This window comes from Vombatus ursinus, unplaced genomic scaffold, assembly GCF_900497805.2.
Source record: "Vombatus ursinus unplaced genomic scaffold, bare-nosed wombat genome assembly UNPS02009062.1, whole genome shotgun sequence".
Classification (NCBI taxonomy): Eukaryota; Metazoa; Chordata; class Mammalia; order Diprotodontia; family Vombatidae; genus Vombatus; species Vombatus ursinus.
The window spans coordinates 20,461,840-20,480,607 of record NW_020948840.1 but is presented as its reverse complement, the minus strand read 5'-3'; the positions used below and the strand labels follow the sequence as shown (position 1 = coordinate 20,480,607).

General features: G+C 42.5%; 1 protein-coding gene across 1 annotated transcript in view; it reads right to left on the bottom strand.

Moving 5' to 3' along the window:
* Positions 1 to 18,768, bottom strand: part of CIB4 (calcium and integrin binding family member 4) — an 83,512-nt gene that overhangs the window by 43,659 nt on the left and 21,085 nt on the right. The window lies entirely within an intron of this gene.

Sequence of the window (18,768 nt, the reverse complement as noted above, 5' to 3'; positions counted from 1 at the left end):
TGCCCATACTCCACGAGACATCAACCCCTCTGCTGACTCCAAACAAAAGCTCTCACCCTGTAATCTGGCCAGTTGATTCTCAAACTGAATTGACCAGGGACTCTCCAGATCAACCCTCTTCATACCTCCCCTAAGAAACTTCTTGATGGCAGCAGGAATATAATAAAGCTGGAAGGACACTAGTGTTAGAATCAGAAACCTAGTTTGGAGGCATGGCCATTGTTGTTGTTGTTCAGTCGTGTCTGAGTCTTCGTGAACCCATTTGGGGTCTTCTTGGCAAAGATATTAAAGTGGAGAAGGAAACCTTCTCCAACTCATTTTACAGATAAGGAAACTGAGGCAAACAGGATTAAATGACTTGCCCAGGGTCACATCACTAGTAAATGTCTGAGGCCAGATTTGAACTCAGAAAGACGAGCCTTCCTGATTCCAAGACCAGCACTCTATCCATTGCACCATCAAGCTGCCATAACATTTATTATCTGTGAGATCCTGGATAAGTCACTTAAACTGTCTAAGGATCAGTTTTCCCAACTGTCAAACGGGGTTAAAACTACTTCAATGCCTTCATCACAGGATTGTAGTGAGCAAAACCTTCATAAGCCTTAAAATTAAGCGTGAGTTGAGAAGCATCATGGTAGAGAAGATAGAGAACTGGCCTAAGAGACAAGAAAATCTTCAGTGCACATCCTGCCTCAGATGCAAGCTTGCTCTATGATCGGGAGGACGACATTTAACCTCTGTAAGTTTTCCAGTCAACTCCAAGACTTTAAACTGTCAAGATGCTTCCTTGGTAGAGAGTTTCCTTGTTAGGAGCTACTCATACCAATGAGATGGCAAGACCAGTCCCTATCCCTATAAATATGAGTTGCCTTTGGAGAGAGGCTCCATGGCACATTGGACAGGATGATGGACTTGGGGGTTAGGAAGAGTTGGATTCCACGGCCTCCTCAGATATTTATTGGCTATGAGAGCCTGGACAAGCCCCATAACCTTTCTCCATCAATCAATAAGCATTTATTAGACACCTACTCTGTAGCAAGGGCAGCTAGGTGGCACAGTGAATAGAGCACCAGACCTAGAGTCAGGAAGAACTGAGTTCAAATCTAGTCTTAGATATTTACTAGCTGTGTGACCCTGAGCAAGTGACTTAGCCCTGTTTACCTCAGTTTTCTCATCAGTAAATTGAGCTGGAGAAGGAAATGGCAAACCACTCCAGTATCTTTACGAAGGAAACCCCTCGAAAAGGGTTCACAGAGAATCAGACACGACTGAACAACAAAAATGAAACTGATGCTCAGGGTTCACTGACTAATTGAAGAGTGTTCAGTGAGCTCTCAGAATAATAAACTGGAGTTTTCTCCCTATCTCTGTATTATTACAGACTCCCAGAAAATTTTGTCACACCACGCAATAGAAAGAATACTAGTTCTGTTGTCAAAGGACCTGGATTCAAATCTTGGCTCTACTACTGTCTATATGTGATCTCAGAAAACTCACCCACTCTGGGCCTCACTTCCTCATCTGCAAAGGGGGGAGATGGAATAGGAGAGCTGCCAGCTCTGACACTCTGATCACCCATCTGTAAAATGGAAACTCTAGGACTTATGTTGTAATTATTCTCTATACACTTACACAGTTTCATTTTTGCCTTCAAACAGTGCCTAATGCATAGAAGGCACTTAACAAATGTCTGTTTCTTGTTGGACTGGTTGATTACCTCTAAGGATCATGCTAATGATCAAACCAGATAATTTATGTCAAGTGCTTTACAAACTTTGAAAGGTGCTATAAAAATAACAGTTACTGTTTTTTTTTAACTTTATTTTCTAGTGCCCAACTAGCGCTGTGCCTATCAGGGGGCAAGCACTTAACAAACGCTGGTTGAATGAAACTGAATTGAGGTGATTCATTTCATCTTTGTATCCATCAGGCTCCTAACTAGGTACCTTGTATGTGGTAGGATCAACAATAAATGCTTGCTGCTCTGAAATGAATGGCAGTATAGATTCTGGACCTGGATTTGAAACCCACCTCTCTTGCTTACAAACCCAGTGTTACCTTGGCAAATCACTAAACTTTTTTTTTTGGCAAGGCAGTTGGGGTTAGGTGACTTGGCCAGTCACACATCTACTATGTGTTATGCTTGTGAGGTCGGATTTGAACTCAGGTCCTCCTGCCTCCAGGGCTGGTGCTGTACCCACTGAGACACCTAGCTGCCCCCAAATCACTTCACTTCTTAGGTCTTACTTGCTTCCTCTGAAAAATGAGGCCAGACTAGATGCCTCCAAAGTGCCTTGCAGATCTAGCTCAATGGACCCTGTGAATAGCAGTGTAGAAGATATTTCAAGGGGACAACACCTTCCTCTGCAAAAGGCTGCCTGTGGGAAACCAGCAGTGGGGTCTGGACCTCATAGGGAGGCCTGGGAGAGCTCGTGGACAAAGAAAAGTAAGGCTTCTGCTGAGCTGGGCAGGCAGGGCAGTGAGGAGTGCAGGGAGCTATCTTAACAGTGTTCATTTTTCTATTTTTAAGCCAAGGTCCCTGGGGGCATAAATGAAGTGATCAGAAAAGACATGATTGGAATTGACCCTCCAGGCACTAGGCTTGGAAGGGCTGACTGCCTGGAGGCGGCTAAAAGGCTCAGGCTTTTTATTTATTTATCTTTCCCCAAAAGCTTGTACCAGCCACACAGGTCCCCCTACCCTTCCTCTCCTCAAATCTCATACCAGCTGCAGCCTTAAAATTAGGTTTGGGAATGGAGGGGGGAAGGTAAAACAATCATCTCCCTCCCCCCAGCACCCCTCTTTATTATTTAAAGAAGCAGCATAATCTGCAGAAAGTTAGAATTTGTCTTTGCATAGGGTTGGATCCTGCAGTCTGCTGAGCCAGCTCAAATTGGCTTATGAGAGCCGATTGTAAAATGTTCAGTGTTACTCCTTGGAAATCTGCAAAGACTACAAATTCAGGCTTGATTTATCATTTTGGTGATTTTCTACACTTAAGAAAGTGATGGAAAAAATGTTAGTCATTCAGATTAAATTTCAAAGTGTATCAAGGATGCATTTTTTTTCTTTCAGAGAGCCAATTGTTAAAGATTTACCAATACATCTCTGACTTTGATTCATAAAATCTCACAGAAATGATGTAATACGATAAGACTGTTTTATCCAGGACTTGAAAACGTCTAATAAGAAAACCACCAGTCCAACTGTTTCTCAGGTACCTTGGTGAAATACAGAAAAGAATATGCAAGCAGAAGAGATTAAGATGTATTAATATGGGGCAGCTAGGTGGCACAGTGGATAGAGCACCTGCCCTGGATTCAGGAGGACCTGAGTTCAGATCTGACCTCAGCCACATAACACTTATTAACTGTGTGACCCTGGGCAAGTCACTTAACCCCATTGCCTAACCAAAAACAAACAAAAGATGTATTGATATGAATCACCACTGCTTTGAGGTTTTGTTTTTCCTCCCAATTTGGTTCCAGACCAGGAAAGTTCAAGGACCTCTGGATTCTCCAATCTAGAGCAGTCCCAGGAAAGCTGATTCAGCCCAGAACATGTCTCTAGAACTTTAGATAAAACTGGGTTAAATATCTCCATCCATAGCTTTTTAGCCCCAACTGCAGCAAGGTTCCTATTTTGCATCTAAAAATGGGGGGGGGCAGCTAGGTGGCACAGTGGATAGAGCACCGGCCCTGGATTCAAGAGGACCTGAGTTCAAATCCGTCCTCAGACACATAATACTTACTAGCTGTGTGACCCTGGGCAAGTCACTTAACCCCATTGCCTAACAAAAAAAAAAAAAGCCCAGCTTTAGTCTCCACCTCTCCCTTCACCTCACAGGATACACCAACCTCCTGAGTCTGGGGTTGCCTTTCTCATATGACCTTTGGTCAGAAAAGTCGTAGTGGTTGACACTGCCCCAAGGTTCCCTGAAGACTGAGAGTGTAAATTCTTCACTTCTGCTCCCTAGAAGGGAGGGGTCAAGAGCTAAAACCAGGGAAGAAATCAGTTTGTCCTTGGAGATGTTTCACCTTCCCCTTTCTTGGTCCTCTCCTCACTTTCCAACTCTTATTCACACCCACCTACTACCCTCATGTTGTCCTCTGGTTAGCCAAAGTCCTTCGTCTATGGGGTTCTCTCCAAACCTGTTCTCCATCCGAAGTGCCAAAGTTCCAAAACGTTTTTCCATCTGCAACCTCCCCTCTCCACCCTCCCTTCCCCCACCATCTAAAACTCTCATTCTTTGAGTGGGTTTCACACTAAGGTATGAATGACTGATAGCTTTCCCCTTTAGCAACTCAAGGGTATGTGTTCTAAAGGAGTTTTTGTCAACTCAAAAATGAACCTCTAAATGAGGAAACATCTGTGACCCAGTGAAGAATTTCAGGCAAGTTCGGAGTGGAGATTAGAGGAGGAGGGTTAGCCTTATTTGAGATATGGTACCTGTTGGTAATGGAAAAATGTATACTTTGTTTTCTTGGAGGAATTACTTTCCTCCCAAATTGGTTCCATCTGTCTATGGGTTACTGATTTCAAGCCAGAAGCATTTCTGATATCTGGCCTCAGTGTCTCTTGGTCCACCTGGGTGGACCTTTTATCCTATCTTCCGAGGGACTGTTCTGTGAAGCCCCCTACTTAGTCCTCCAAACTCTCTGTGGATGACTGTCATCACCTTTCCTCAACCCCTTTTGCTTCCAACTAAACAGGCCCTGCCCCTCACCTTTATTTCCTGGGACTAAGGATTAAAAACAAACGAGCAAAACCAAACAAGATTCCCTTGCCTGAGCTTCTCAGGCTGAGGTCCTATCAGCCCCAGTTGGTAATTCCTGAGGGTCCTGAGTCCCCCGGGGGGGGGGGGGGGGGAGGAGTATCTCTCAGTGTTGACTTCAACCAGGGCCTCTGAATACCTGACTCCCACCAGCAGGTTTTACTGAAATCTCCTACCTCTTAACCCTTGGTTGAATTTCTAAATGAGGATCTTTGGAATATTTTGGGTCCTCGTAATAGATGAAGTTATCAAGGAAAGGTCTAATGAGGCATGCAAATGCTGAGAATGGGCCAGCTGACTAAATGCTCACCCCCTCAGACTGTGTAAGCTAGGAAACAGCACCACCCTTCCCATACTGCCTGCCCCCCACCTCCCACCCCAAACTCTCCATTCTGGGTAGCTCAGGTTTGGGGCATGAAGGCCTGGAGCAGGGTGGGTATCCATTGGGAAGTCAGCTGTCTTGAACCCCAAAGAACAGTCTGTATATGGAGTTACAATCTCATGGCTTTGAACATTCCATCATTTGGGAGAGGAACGGTGCCTTTAATAAATAACCCAACTACATAAGATCTTTACTACAAACACACTTAGATTTGGACGCAATGGCCCTGACCTGAAGGTCAAATTAAAAGGCTAAGCTATTTACTCTAGCCTTTTGGCAGAGGGGAGGGAAGGGTGGGCAGGAGGTGTCCCTGTGGGAGTCTTTGATTTGGCTGAGCTTCAGAGATGAAGCCAGGCAATCACTCACTGATCCCTTTGTCCTTTCAGTGTGTTCAATGAGGTGTCTTTTCCATTTGAGGTTGGAGTTACAAAGGGTGAGATGGAAAAAAAAAAGAATCTATTCCCATGAAAAAAGCTTGTTGGGGAGGGAGAAGGGCAGGGGGAGGGGCGTGGAAGTGGTAAGACTCCCCAGAGAAGGAGTAGGATTTGAGTCAAGATGAGTCCTGGCTACTGTGTGACCTACTGCCCTAGGGTCCCAGAGCCACAGACACCAGAATGACTTAGTGAAGGAAGTCGTTATGTGAAAGAACTCATGCATTCTATTTAATTCAATTCAAAAGAATTCATTAAGTACTTTCTATCTTGGGACTGTGGTAAGCCCTAAGAGATACAAGGACAAAAGAAAAAGAAAAAAAGAAGACAATCACTGCCCTCAGGAAACTTAGTTTCTCTTCGACAGAAATGTAAACAAATGCTTGGGATAAGGATATTCGGGCTAAGTATTGAAAGTGGTGACCAGAACCCCTAGACTCTGGGCTGATAATGGGTCAAAGCAGCCCCTAAGGGTTAAGAGGTACCAGCCTGTAGAAAGAGTATGCGTAGTCAGGAGGGACTTGGGTTCCAATTGTTTCCAACCCTTTAAGATGTGTGAACCTGTCACTCTTACTTCTCTGATAATCAGTTTCTTCATCTATAAAATGGAAAAGAATTAAAATGAGAAAATCTGGCCTCAGACACTTACTAGTTGTGTGACCCTGGGCAAGTTACTTAACCCCATTGCCTCCCAACAAACAAACAAACAAACAAATAAATGTCACCTGGCTTGTAGTTCAAAAAAACAACACCCAATCACTCAGATCTTCCACAAGGCTCAAATCTTGACAATTCTTAACATACAATGTGAATGACAGCTACATTATTTGTATTTTGTATCTCTTTATATGTGAACAAGTTGTTGCCTCCACAGCATGTAAGCTCCTTGAAGGCAGTGACTGTCTTGTTTTTGTCTTTGAAGCCCCCACCTAGCCTAGGGCCGATCACTCAGTAGGTGCTTAACAAATGCTTGTTGATTAATTCCTGACTCCTACTGTAGGAATGGTTTCAAACTACTTTCTAAATTTCTATGGGATTTTCCCCTAGAAAAATAAAGGGGGAAATGTTTCAAAGAATTCTAAGATTTTTGTGAAGAAATGCACCCCAAACAGAAAATTAACCAGCTCTCCAACACCTACAGAAATTCTTGTACTTTCTACCCCACTGGATGTTTATTGAATCATAAAATGTTAGAACTAAAAAGGATTTTATTGATCATTTTGTCCAGTCCCTATGATGGAATCCTAATAAAGCTGCCCTCAGTCCCAATATTTTAACTCCCTTATAGACCCCACTGAACAGCAGGTCTACTGCCCCTACCTAGCCACTGCCCCCTTCCCCTCGACTCAATATCTTAACTTCTTCATATATGCCTCACTGCTCACTGGAACAACAGGTGTGTTCACGAACTCGTATTTCTCACAGAAACAGCAGGCATTTGCATATGATGGGATTCCAGCCACTGCTTCTAGCTAACCACCACCCCCAGACCCATTCCTCATATTTCCCACAGAAATAGCAGGTATGTCCAAGCACTCAACCACAACCACATCCATCTAGTCTTAGATGGGACCACAATAGTCAGCCAATCAGAAAGCAGAAGCATCAGGATGCCCTAGCAAGATGTAGACTCCAAAACAAAAAGAGGGACTTTTCCTAAGTAGGCACCTGTGCAGTAATAGCAAAAGCTGGACTTTAGGTAAACTTATGATGTAGAGAGGCTTATTATAATATCATTATCATAAATACATACCCCCCCAAATGGGTTTTTCTCTATGCATTGTGGGAAATCACATGCACAGTTTCACTGAGGCTGGGACGCTTCCCCTATTACCTCATCCCTTAACAAATTCCTCCTGCCTTTTTAATATTCGTAATTTCTGTTATGTAATTGCATCTTTACCTTATGAAAATCTGCTTTCACTAAAGTTGCTGGTTCCTCTTGGAACTTAGCCAGTTCCATGACAGGGGTCAATCACAAAAAAATGCCTATACTTGGATCAGAGGTGGTCTGACTCTGAATTCTTTGAGAAGGTTCCACTACAACACGTCATGAAACTGCAACAGTTTTTGGCATCTCTGGGTAAGCAGAGCCTCTGATTCTGACCTTCCCCCCTCTCCCCACCCCAAACTGCAACACTTATGTTTTACAAATGAAGAAACTGAGGCCCTTGATGGTGAAAGGGCCTTGCCTAAAGTCATCCGGTTACTTTGTGACAAAGCCAGGATTCAGATTTCCTGATTCCCAGTCTGCTTTACTGGATGACCTTGGATAAGCCATCTAGCAGAGAGAGACAGAAGCCAAGGGCAACTTCAGTTTAGGTTATAATTAGATAAAGCCATTTTAAATGCTTACTATGGGCTAGGCAGAGTACTAGCTAAGAATACAGATATAAGCAAAAATCAATCACTCAAATATTTATTAAGTGCCTACTATGTGCCAGGCACTGTGCTAAGTGCTGGGGATACAAAGAGACAAAAGACAATCCCTGTCCACAAGGAGCTAATGTCAAGAATTTTACAATCTGTTGAAAAGACAGTCCCTGACCTTAAGGAGCTTATATTCTAGTAGGGGAAGACTACACATAAAAAGACACTGAAAAGAGGGCTGAGGTGAGGGAGAGTGAACTCAAGGGAGCAAGCCAGAGAGGTGGTTGGGGGAGTCATGAGCTGGTCTGAGTTTGAAGAGAATGTGCCTGGTGTAGGTGCTTCCTCAAACAGAGGTTCATGGATGAACTCATCAATAAGAGAAAGAGGACATAGTTGGGGAAGTGTTGCTATTGAGAGAAGACCACTGCTGGGGCAGGAGTGGAGAGGAGGTCTCAGGAGTCATGGTTTGGTCTGAGTTTGAAGTCTAGGACATAAACACATTTACAAAATACTAAGAAGGACGGTAAAAGATTAAGAGCAGTATAGCCACAATGAGAAGTAGCAAAGGGGAAAAAAAAATTTAAAGAACAGTGGATGAAAGATCCAACTAAACAAAGGCATCCTGGGGGCTTTTAAAGATGAACTAGAAAGAGAGCAATAAACAATTGAAAAACGGAAAAGATTTGGACAGATTTTTACAGTTAACTCTTTTAACCATCAAGGTCAATGGATCAAAAGTAGTTGGACTCTAAATATGTTTCAGGTGTGCCGCTAGATGTAGTAGAAATGGCACTGAAGAAATCATGAGAAATGCAGCTAGACTAGACCATGCAGGGCAATGCTGGAGGAATTGAGGGCATTGAGGAATCCCTTGGCAGGGTGTCAGAAAAAGGTGTAGAAAAAATCTTGGCCCTTTTCATTAGGCAAAACTACAACCAAGATAATACCAATAACTACTGTCTCACATGCCTACTCTACCATCTATATGAAATCTTTATTTGATGGCATCTTTGGTGAAGGGATTAGATGAGTAGAAGTAGATTTTCACAAACTGTAGACCACATCTTTACAATTACACAATTGACTGAAATAAGTAGCAATGCTAAGAAAAGTGAGGGTTAAGATAATGCCATTGGATTTAGAAGTTAAGTTGATGACCTTGGAGAGAACAATTTCAATTGAATGATAGGGTCAAAAATCATATTGAAAAAGGCTAAGAAGAAAGTGAGAGGTGAAGAAGTAGAGGCAGTGAATTCCTGCCAATTAGAGCTATCCCTAAAGTGGAATAGTATGCCTTAGAAAGTAACTAATAACTGGAGAACTTTAAGCAAGGGCTGGATCACCATTTGTACAGTATTTTGTGGAAGGGGTACTTGTTTAGGAATGGGTTGGACTAGATGGTCTCTGAAATCCTTTCCAACTGTGAAATTGTGTAAGAAAAAAGAAAGAAAGAAATGGAATGGTCAGAGTCAGGAGGGTGGAGTGGTAGAGAGAAGGGATCAGGACAGTGAAGGAAAGGAAAGAAAAGTATGGTAGAAAGACCCCCTGGACCAGGAGGAATATGAAGGTCTGAGTTCTCATCCCAGTAGTACTACTCACAAAGCTACATGACCTTGGGCTGAAGACCTCACCTCTGTCACCTTCAGTTTTCTCATCTGTGAAATGAGGTGACTAGATTGGGTGAGCTCCAAGATCCCAGTTACTTCTGCTGGTCCCTGAGTCTAAGAATGACACCCATCACTGCCACTGAAGACATAGCTCCCCCAGACTGTGCAGTCTGCTCTAGTCCTTGCCACTAGTGAGTAGTGGTGGGAGAAGGGGGAGGGGATCAGTATACCAAGTAAACAAATCTAGGCTTGGGAAGATTTGACCAGGGAAACTTAAAGTACCTCAGGGCAGTAACACTCCCCCCTCACCAGTGTGTACATAAATGAAGATAACTATTTACAACAACCCAGAAACAAGTGAATTAACTCTTAAACAAGACCAAATAGAAAAAGGATCAAAAAAACAAAAACAAAAACAAAATCTAAGTGCTGAAAGCAGATGATGTCACTTCATCGACCATTCAAACCCACAAATTTCTCTATCATCACCTTGGTTCTTGTGACTCCAGTTTCTTCTGACAGGCTGACAGGTAAACAGCTTCTCAGTGTTTAAGTCCCATGTTAAATAAAGACATTTCTTCATGAGTGAACCCAAGTTAAGAAAAGAGAACTTTCTTCCCAGACCAATAGGTCACCAAGAGCTCAGTGACATCATTGCCCAGACCTCCCTGGAGCCCTATTTTCTAAGCATTTTCCAAAGCTATGTTATGGGTAGTGTGAGTCACTATCTCCTGTAAAGCCTCAGTTCTTAGGAAGGAACTTGGGAGGACAGAGGGGCCTTAGGCCTGCCTCTCTTGGCTAACAACTACAGATGTTAGTCAGGACAGACTAACTAATGAACCTTGCTCTGATTTAGCCTCTGCTTTGGGAAATGGTGTTCCCCAGGGATTGAGAGAAGAGGAGCCTGATTAGTTCATTTGCTCATTTGTTATATATATGAATGTATACATATACATAAATACAGATATAGGCATATAGATATAGATAGATATGTACATATACACACATAATATACATTTTATGTATTATGACTACATTATATATCTATATCAACATATATGAATATAAATAGATTAATTGCCTGATTTATGGCATATAGAGTTGGAAGGTAATGGGAAAGGGGTTTGCAGGTGGAAATAGCCAGTCAGTGATCAGGAATATAGCTTGGAACTCAGGAGAGAGGTTGGGACTAAAGACTAAGATTTTGGAACCATCCAAAATCTCTTAGAATCCCTGGTTTCCTTCAAGCCTCAGCTCCACCTTCATCTTCTGCAGGAAGCTTTTCTTGATTTCTTCAGCTGTTAGTGCCTTCCCCTCTCCTGTTATCTTGAAATTATTTTGTATGTATCTTACATATAAAGTACACCCTCTGGATTACCTCTCCAACCTGTCGCTCACAGGCGTATAATTTGGTTTCCCAGGGAGTGACCATGATATAAGGGTTATTCTGTACCAGCTCCCACCAGTAAGCTTATCTTTAGTAGTCAACCAGTAGACACAATTAACTCAGAGTAAAGGTATTTACTAAGATGGAATAGTAGGAACAGTAACTGTATAATATTAACCAAAAAAACCTGGGACACATGCTTCTACAGGTACATAGCACATTAGTAGTAAGAGTGACCACACACTACCAATTCATTGGTAGCCAGACATACATATAGAGAACACGCGGCCAAGCCTTCAGAAAACTCCTGCCTCTAGTGCTGTACATTCCCACCGTCTTTTCTCGTGGTATCCTTATGCTACTCCCCCATTAGTCTAGTGCGGGGGTGGGGAACCTGTGACCTCAAGACCACACGTGGCCCTCTAGGTCCTCAAGTGCGGCCTTTGACCAAATCCAAACTTCATAGAGCACATTCTCTTAAAAGAAGGATTTGTTCTGTAAAACTTAGACCCAGTCAAAAGGCTGCACCAGAGGACCAAGAAGGTCACATGTGGCCTCGAGGCTGCAGGTTTCCCACCCAGTCTTGTGTCTCTGTTAGATCATTCATCTCAGCTCCCTGGGTCTTATCCTCTCCACAAGCCAGCTCCTAATTGCAATGGCTAATTCTCCCTTAAATCTATGATTGGCTCTCTTCTCTGCTTCCAGTGGGTCCCACTCCTTGGAAATATTTTCTGCTCCCGCTTTGTGTGCTCCGGACTCAATGCATAACGGCCATTTTACATTCTGTGTGCATGTGTGTGAAAATCTCATCCTTACACCTTATGGTAGGGTTCATACTTCACAGAGTTGTTCCCTGATGCAAATACTATTCCACTATTTTGAAACTGTCTTAAATACTTGTCAGGCTTATCTTTTTAAATACATGAAGGGATGTGGCCAATCTTTAGTCAGTCAATGCCAAGCTCCTCTTATAATTCAATTAGAAAAACTTTCTCACACTTTGAAATGGATAACAATAGGAGTGTGCTAGAGCCAACTCCAATAGGTTCCTCAAAGCTAATTGCAAAATTTCCAGGGTAACCATTTATACCATAGAAATCAGCAATTGCTACATGTCAGGGCTTGATATATTGTTTTGTTGATTGTCTTGATTTTAGCAAGTGATGGAGAAAAAGTTTATAATACAGATTAAACTTAGAAGTTGCATGTATGTGTACTTTCTTTTTTTTTTGAGAGAGCCAGTTGTTAAACATTTACCGGCACTGGATAACAGGGCACTTCTTTGCACTTTGCTAACATATTAATACTTCTCTTTACCTCTGTCTCTAGACTTGCTCAGTTTAACAAACTCAACAAGTATATACAGTCATGTGCAACACTAGGGAGTGAGGGACACTACAAAGATGACTAAGGTGTGGCCCCTGCCCACTAATTGGTGCAATGGATATGGTGCTGGGCCTGGAGTCAGGAAGACCCGAGTTCAAATCCAGTTTCAGACACTTACTAGCTATGTGATCCTGGATGAGTCACTGAACTTGCTTGCCTCAGTTTCCTCATCGGTAAAATGGGAATAATAATAGCACCTACTTCCCAGGATTGTTGTGAGGATCAAATGAGATAATGATTGTAAATGAGGTAATGATTGTAAATTGTAAATGATGTGCCACAGTGCCTGGCACATAGTAAGCACTATATAAATGTTAGCATTATTAGCTGTCGTAAGTACCAGTAAGACTTTCAAGAGGAAGTCAAGGCTTTTGGGAGCTGTTCCCTCCTCTCTGCTTTTCCAACAGATATCATGTGACCAAGGTCCCAGACACCTAATATCTATGTTGCCTCCTTGACAAGTGTGGCAAAAAAATGTTTTGCCTAATGAACTAGCATGTATGACCTATGAGGCTAATGGGCTGTAGTGAAACTAATTCCACTGTGACACTGACTTCACCAGGTGCTTTGTTACCCAGCTTGGATCAATTAGTTATTGTAATTGCAGTTTAATATAATTAATTACATATCTAAATTTGTACAGCCCACATATATATGGGTTTTGATAATGACTCATATTTATTTTATGTATATTGCACATCACATACTTATGTAATGTAACCCCTCAGGGCTCATTCACCCAATTCACAATGCCATTGGATGGTTGAGTCCCCATTTACTAAAATGGCATAGCAAGACTAAAAACTACAAATAATTTTACCCAACACCAGGACCAGCTATCCCATAAGGGAACCCAAAGTATAATACATAGTACTAGAGCATGCATAAGGAATGCATGAAATGATGATAGAGCTAAGAAGTACTATACTTTTTTTCAGCTGGAATACTACAAAAGCTCTTTCAGACAGAGAAATGACCCTTAGTTTAGGACCGGAAGATAATTCTTCTCTCTGATTCCCTGAGATGCTCAGTCCTGGAGTTATTAATCTCTTCCTAGGAGGAGATGGTAAAGATTTGGATCTATTCTTCCTCGAAATCTTCCTGCTCAAAAGCCCCTTCCCTCTCGGAATAACTCCATGTTCCTTAGGTAGATCAGTATTTTTCAACTCCCATACTCCTTTGGGAACATTATGCAGACTGGCTAAGGAAAAGGTGTGAATACTAAAGATTGGCCACATCTCTGGATGTCTTTATCCAGTCTGTGGCCTAGAGGTACATTTATTGTCTCTCTGGCCTCTTCATATGCAATTAAGATATTTAAGGATTCCATTTTTTCTTGTTATTGTTGTTGTTTCTTTCATTTTTCAGTCTTGTCTGACTCTGTGATCCCATTTAGGATTTTCTTGGCAAAGATACTGGAGTGGTTTGCCATTTCCTTCTCCAGCTCATTGCCAATGAGGAACTGAGGCAAACAGGTTTAAGTGACTTGCCCAGGGTCACATAGCTAGTAAGTATCTGAGGCCAGATTTGAACTCATGAAGTCTTTACCCTGTAATTTCATTGGTCCTGTTAGAAAACAAGGGACAAACATCTTATGAGGATGAATCTTCCTGATTCCAAGCCCAGTGCTCTAGCCTCTATGTCACCTAGTTGTGCTTCATTTTTTCTCAGGTAAAGAATTTTGCATCTTGAAAGTTTTGTACTTTACCTTTGTACATCTCAGTCTTTTAGCCTCTGTAGATCTTCAATTTTTATTGAAGTCTGACTTGGGCACCCTTTTGTTTTGTTTTTGTAACCTCAGGGATATATGGTATGACACAGAATGGGTGTATAATAAATGCTTATTCATTGATTTATCAATTTAGTCTCATCCCTTTAGACCTGGTATCATGCTCCCTGCCTTACCCCAACAAGAAGTAAAGGTAGGTCTGAGAGTCCCAGGAGCTGGAAATGACCATCCAAGTGCAATTAGCCTACACTGGGCTAGAAACAATTCCTCCTGGATAACAGTCTTTCCTTAAAATCTATAAGAGGGCACCTAGGTGGTGCGGTGGATAGGGTGCCAGGCCTGGAGTCAGAGGAACCCAAGTTCAAATCCGGTCTTAGACACTTACTAGTTGTGTGACCCTGGACAAGTCACTTAACCTTGTTTGCCTCACTTTCCTCATCTGTAAAATGAGCTAGAGAAGGAAATGGTCAACCATTTCAGTATCTTTGCCAAGAAAACCTCAAATGGTGTCACAAAGACTCAGAAGCAACTGAACAACAACAGCAACACACTGAGAGTTCACCAAGCTGAGAGAATTTGAGTTATGATGATACAACAATACTCCACTAGATCTGTGATCACATCACAAATATCCATCCACTCCAGGCCATCTTGCTGCAGTTGTCCTTGGGAAACTGAGAATTCTTTTAATGACCCCAAACTTCTCCCTAAAACAAAGACCCATCTTTTAAATTATTTTGTATTCTTCTGGCAATGCAGTATGGCTCTGAGTCATGGAACACCGCTGTCACCAAAGAGTCGATGTTGAGGATCACACAAGGGCAATGGAGTGGGCACATAGTGGGCATGAACAGGCTGCAATGCATTACAAATGAGGAATTACCAAGGAGAAGTGATGCTTTTCCTGACCTGGAATTACAGCCTCTAGACTGGTCCTCCAGAAGCTGTATCCCCAGTGCCTGGGAAAATTAATCCACTCAACTGTGGAGATCTTGCCCTGGGACTGAGTAGTGCTGGTTGATGATTGAGTGAATGAGGGCAAACTTGCCTAGCCCACTGTATCTAATGATCCCAAGACTGGCCCATGCTTCACATCTCTCTAGCCATGTGTTCCTCCCTCCACTTTCTATTTCTTGGGCATAGAATCTGATGAACACTACTTTGCTTCTGGAAGAGGTGTTTCAAAAGATTTTCCTGTGGATCAATTTGCCATCCCTTGGACTAAGACTAAAACTTCCTTTCCTGGCCATCACTCCCCTATATGGGTTGTCTCCCAAATTACAATAGCTACAATGATTACCACAGTTCCTGATACATAATAGGTATATAATCCTTTTTCATTCATTCATTCATTCATTCATTCATTCATTCATTCATGTTAGTATTCCATCCAACAGTGCAGAGCCATCCAATAACCCATCCAAGACTACCTCTTCTATGTGCTTAATTGTATCTTTTTTTTATTTCTTTTCTTAGGCAATTGGGGTTAAGTGACTTGCCCAGGGTCACACAGCTAGTAAGTGTCAAGTGTTTGGTCTGAGGCCAGATTTGAACTCAGGTCCTTCTGACTTCAAGGCTGGTGCTCTATCCACCATGCCACCTAGCCGCCCCAGTTGTGTCTTTCTGTAGGTTTGCTATAGGGAATCTACCTTTCACCCAACTCTCACCTGTGGCTCCAAGAAGCTATTGCACATAGAGCAGCCATACCCCAGTAAAATCATCTTCACAGATGGGCTAAACCAGGTTGAGGGTAACTGACAGGCCTCAAACCCATCAGTGACTTAGGGGTATGTCTACCCAAACAAATGAAGACTTCTTCTGGTGGAATGGGCAGATGAGAACAATTTCTTCCAATTGCCACAACGGCTGCTGAAGCAGGTGCTGTGGAGTACTTAGAACTTGGTCCAACATCAAAGACTCCAAGGTCACCCACTGCATCCCAGGCCATCGCCAGTCATCCTCACTTTTGTCCTGCCAATGGACTTTGATGACTCTGGGAGAGAGAGTGAGGCTGATGACTTTGTGCAAACCTGCCTCACTTAAATCCAATTCATGTGCAAGTCAAGACATCACCCCACAATGTCATTGGTCCTCTTTGAAAACAAAAGACCAACAACAACAACCACCATACCTGGGCTCCTTCAAGTATTCTCATGACATCATGAGGATATCTATAGAGCTGTCTCTGGGTTATGTATGGCACGATCAGTTTCTCTTTTCTTTCACTCACATACTTTCTATGGTGACATCCTTTGCACCACTTCTCCTTAGTAATTGTCATTTGTAATCCACTGCAGCTTGCTCGTGCCCACTCCATTGCCCTTGTGTGATCCTCAACATCGACTCTTTGGTGACATTGGTGTTCCATGACTCAGAGCCATACTGCATTGCCAGAAGAATACAAAATAATTTAAAAGATGGGTCTTTGTTTTAGGGAGAAGTTTGGGGTCATTAAAAGAATTCTGTTTCCCAAGGACAATACAATCTACTCACCCTTTGGGTTCAGTTTTGAGCCAAACTCACCACTGGTTTGTGGAGTCTGACCAAGATACACGTACTGTTAAATGAGCCCCATGGGTCATCTGTCTACCTGCATATTCATACTCTGGGCAATAGAAATTCTTCATCCCCTTGGATTTTATGATGCAAGTAGTAGCACAATAACCATCTGTAAGCTGTTAAGCTCCCCCAGAGCATGGGCTAGGTTGTCTATATGTCCTTTTCCCCCTGCCCAGTGTAAATAGCACTGAATACAGAATAATATAGAATAATATGTATTTTCCATGTGGGAGGCAACATGCTTGGAGTTAGAGGGAGCACTGGATGATGCACTTCATGGGTTCTTTTAGTCTGAGGTCTGTCAACTTGTTTTTTAAAAAATATGTTTTGATATCTGTATATAATATAATTGGTTTCCCTTGCAATCTTATATATTTTATTTTATGTATTTAAAAATATTATTCTGCAAAAAGGTTCATAGATATCACCAGATTGCCCAAAGGGTACATGCCACAAAAAAAGGTTAAGAAGCCCCTATTTAGGAGACTGATAATGAGGCATGGTGGGTCCCGACTCTGTCACATAACAGTCTGTGTGATCTTGGCCAAGTCACCTAACCCCTCTGGGCCTCAGTTTCCTCATCTGTAAAATGAAAGCGTTGGACCTGATGACTTCCAAATTTACTAATTTCAGTTCCTCTGAACTCATAATTATCATCCTCTTGGGGTTTCAATTTCTTCCTCTGTAAAATGAGGCATTTTTATGAGATAGACTCTGAGGTCCCTTCTAACTCTAAATCTATGATCCCATGAGCAATGGGGAAATACTCTTAGAGGATTCGAAAATGTTTTTTGCTCGGATTCCATTCAGCAAGCATTTATTAAGTACCTACTGAATGGCAAGCACTGTGTTAGGTGCTGGGGGTACATTAAAAAAATGAGGTCATCCCTGACTTTAAGGAGCTTCTATTTCATTGGGTTGGAGTCCAAGGACTTGGTTTTGAATACCAACTCAACTATTTACTATTTGTGTGACTTTGGGCACACCATCACCTCTTTGGGTCTCAGTTTCCTCATCTGTAAAATGAAGGATTACTACAAGGTGACCTCTGAAAGTCCCTTCCAGTCCTAAATCTAGGATTCTAAATCACTTTTGCTGGGCAGGTAGGTGGCACAATGCATTGATTGCTAGACCTGAAGTCAGGAAGACCTGAGTTCAAATCCAGCCTTAGATACTTACTATTGTGTGACCCTGGGCAAGTCACTTAACTCTATTTGTCTTGCTTTTCTCATCTATAAAATGAGAAGGAGAAGGAAATGGCAAACTGCTCCAGTATCTTTGACAAGAAAACCCCAAAGGGGGTCATGAAGAATTGGACCATGACGGAATAACAACAAAGTCACTTTCTCTCTCTGGGCCTCAGTTTTGTTTTGTTTTGTTTCATTTTAAATCTGTAAATGAAGTTGGATTAAGTGGCCTCTTAAGGCCCCTTCCCAGCTCCAATCTTCTCACAATGAATGGAAGAATAATGAGGTCCATGCTACCTTCTACCCTCCAAAACAACACAGAGCTTCTAGTGCTGTATAAATGTTAGCCACTGTGACAGCTGACTTCTTCCCCTTTCTGCTCTTGGCTCCCAGACTCTTCTATGTGCTCTGAGCCTATGTATCTCTTCTTCTTCTTTCTGCCCTTGTCTCTGCTTCCTCTGTGGGCCTGTTATGCTGCTGGTAGGGCACAGGCCACAGGCAGAGATAGAAAGGACTCTAATTCCATTCTCCTGCACAGACAGGAATGAAAAATAGGAAAGCCCTTCAGTATCATCATTGGCTATCGTATCTTTATCAGTGCACTTCCCAACTTTTAATTAAAATCCTAGGAGCAATCTTGCAATCATTTTAAAGTGTGAGTCATGCATAGCTCTTCCAGGCTGCACTGGGGGGAAGGGCTGTGCCTCTTTCCAGAGATGGCAGAGACTAAAATATTGGTACACTGATTCTTCTGCTGTCCTGAGCCAGGCTAGGCAGCTTCCCAGGGCCTAACCCAGAAGTGATGAGATTTCAGAAATGCCTGTGCAGACCACAGAGGGCAAAACTGAGGAACCAGCAGCAAGAAGAGTGGGGATGGAGATGGGTGTGGGGGGTTGTCCCAAGTACTCACCCTTAGTATCAGACATGCTTGGGTTATAAAATTCAGCTTAGGA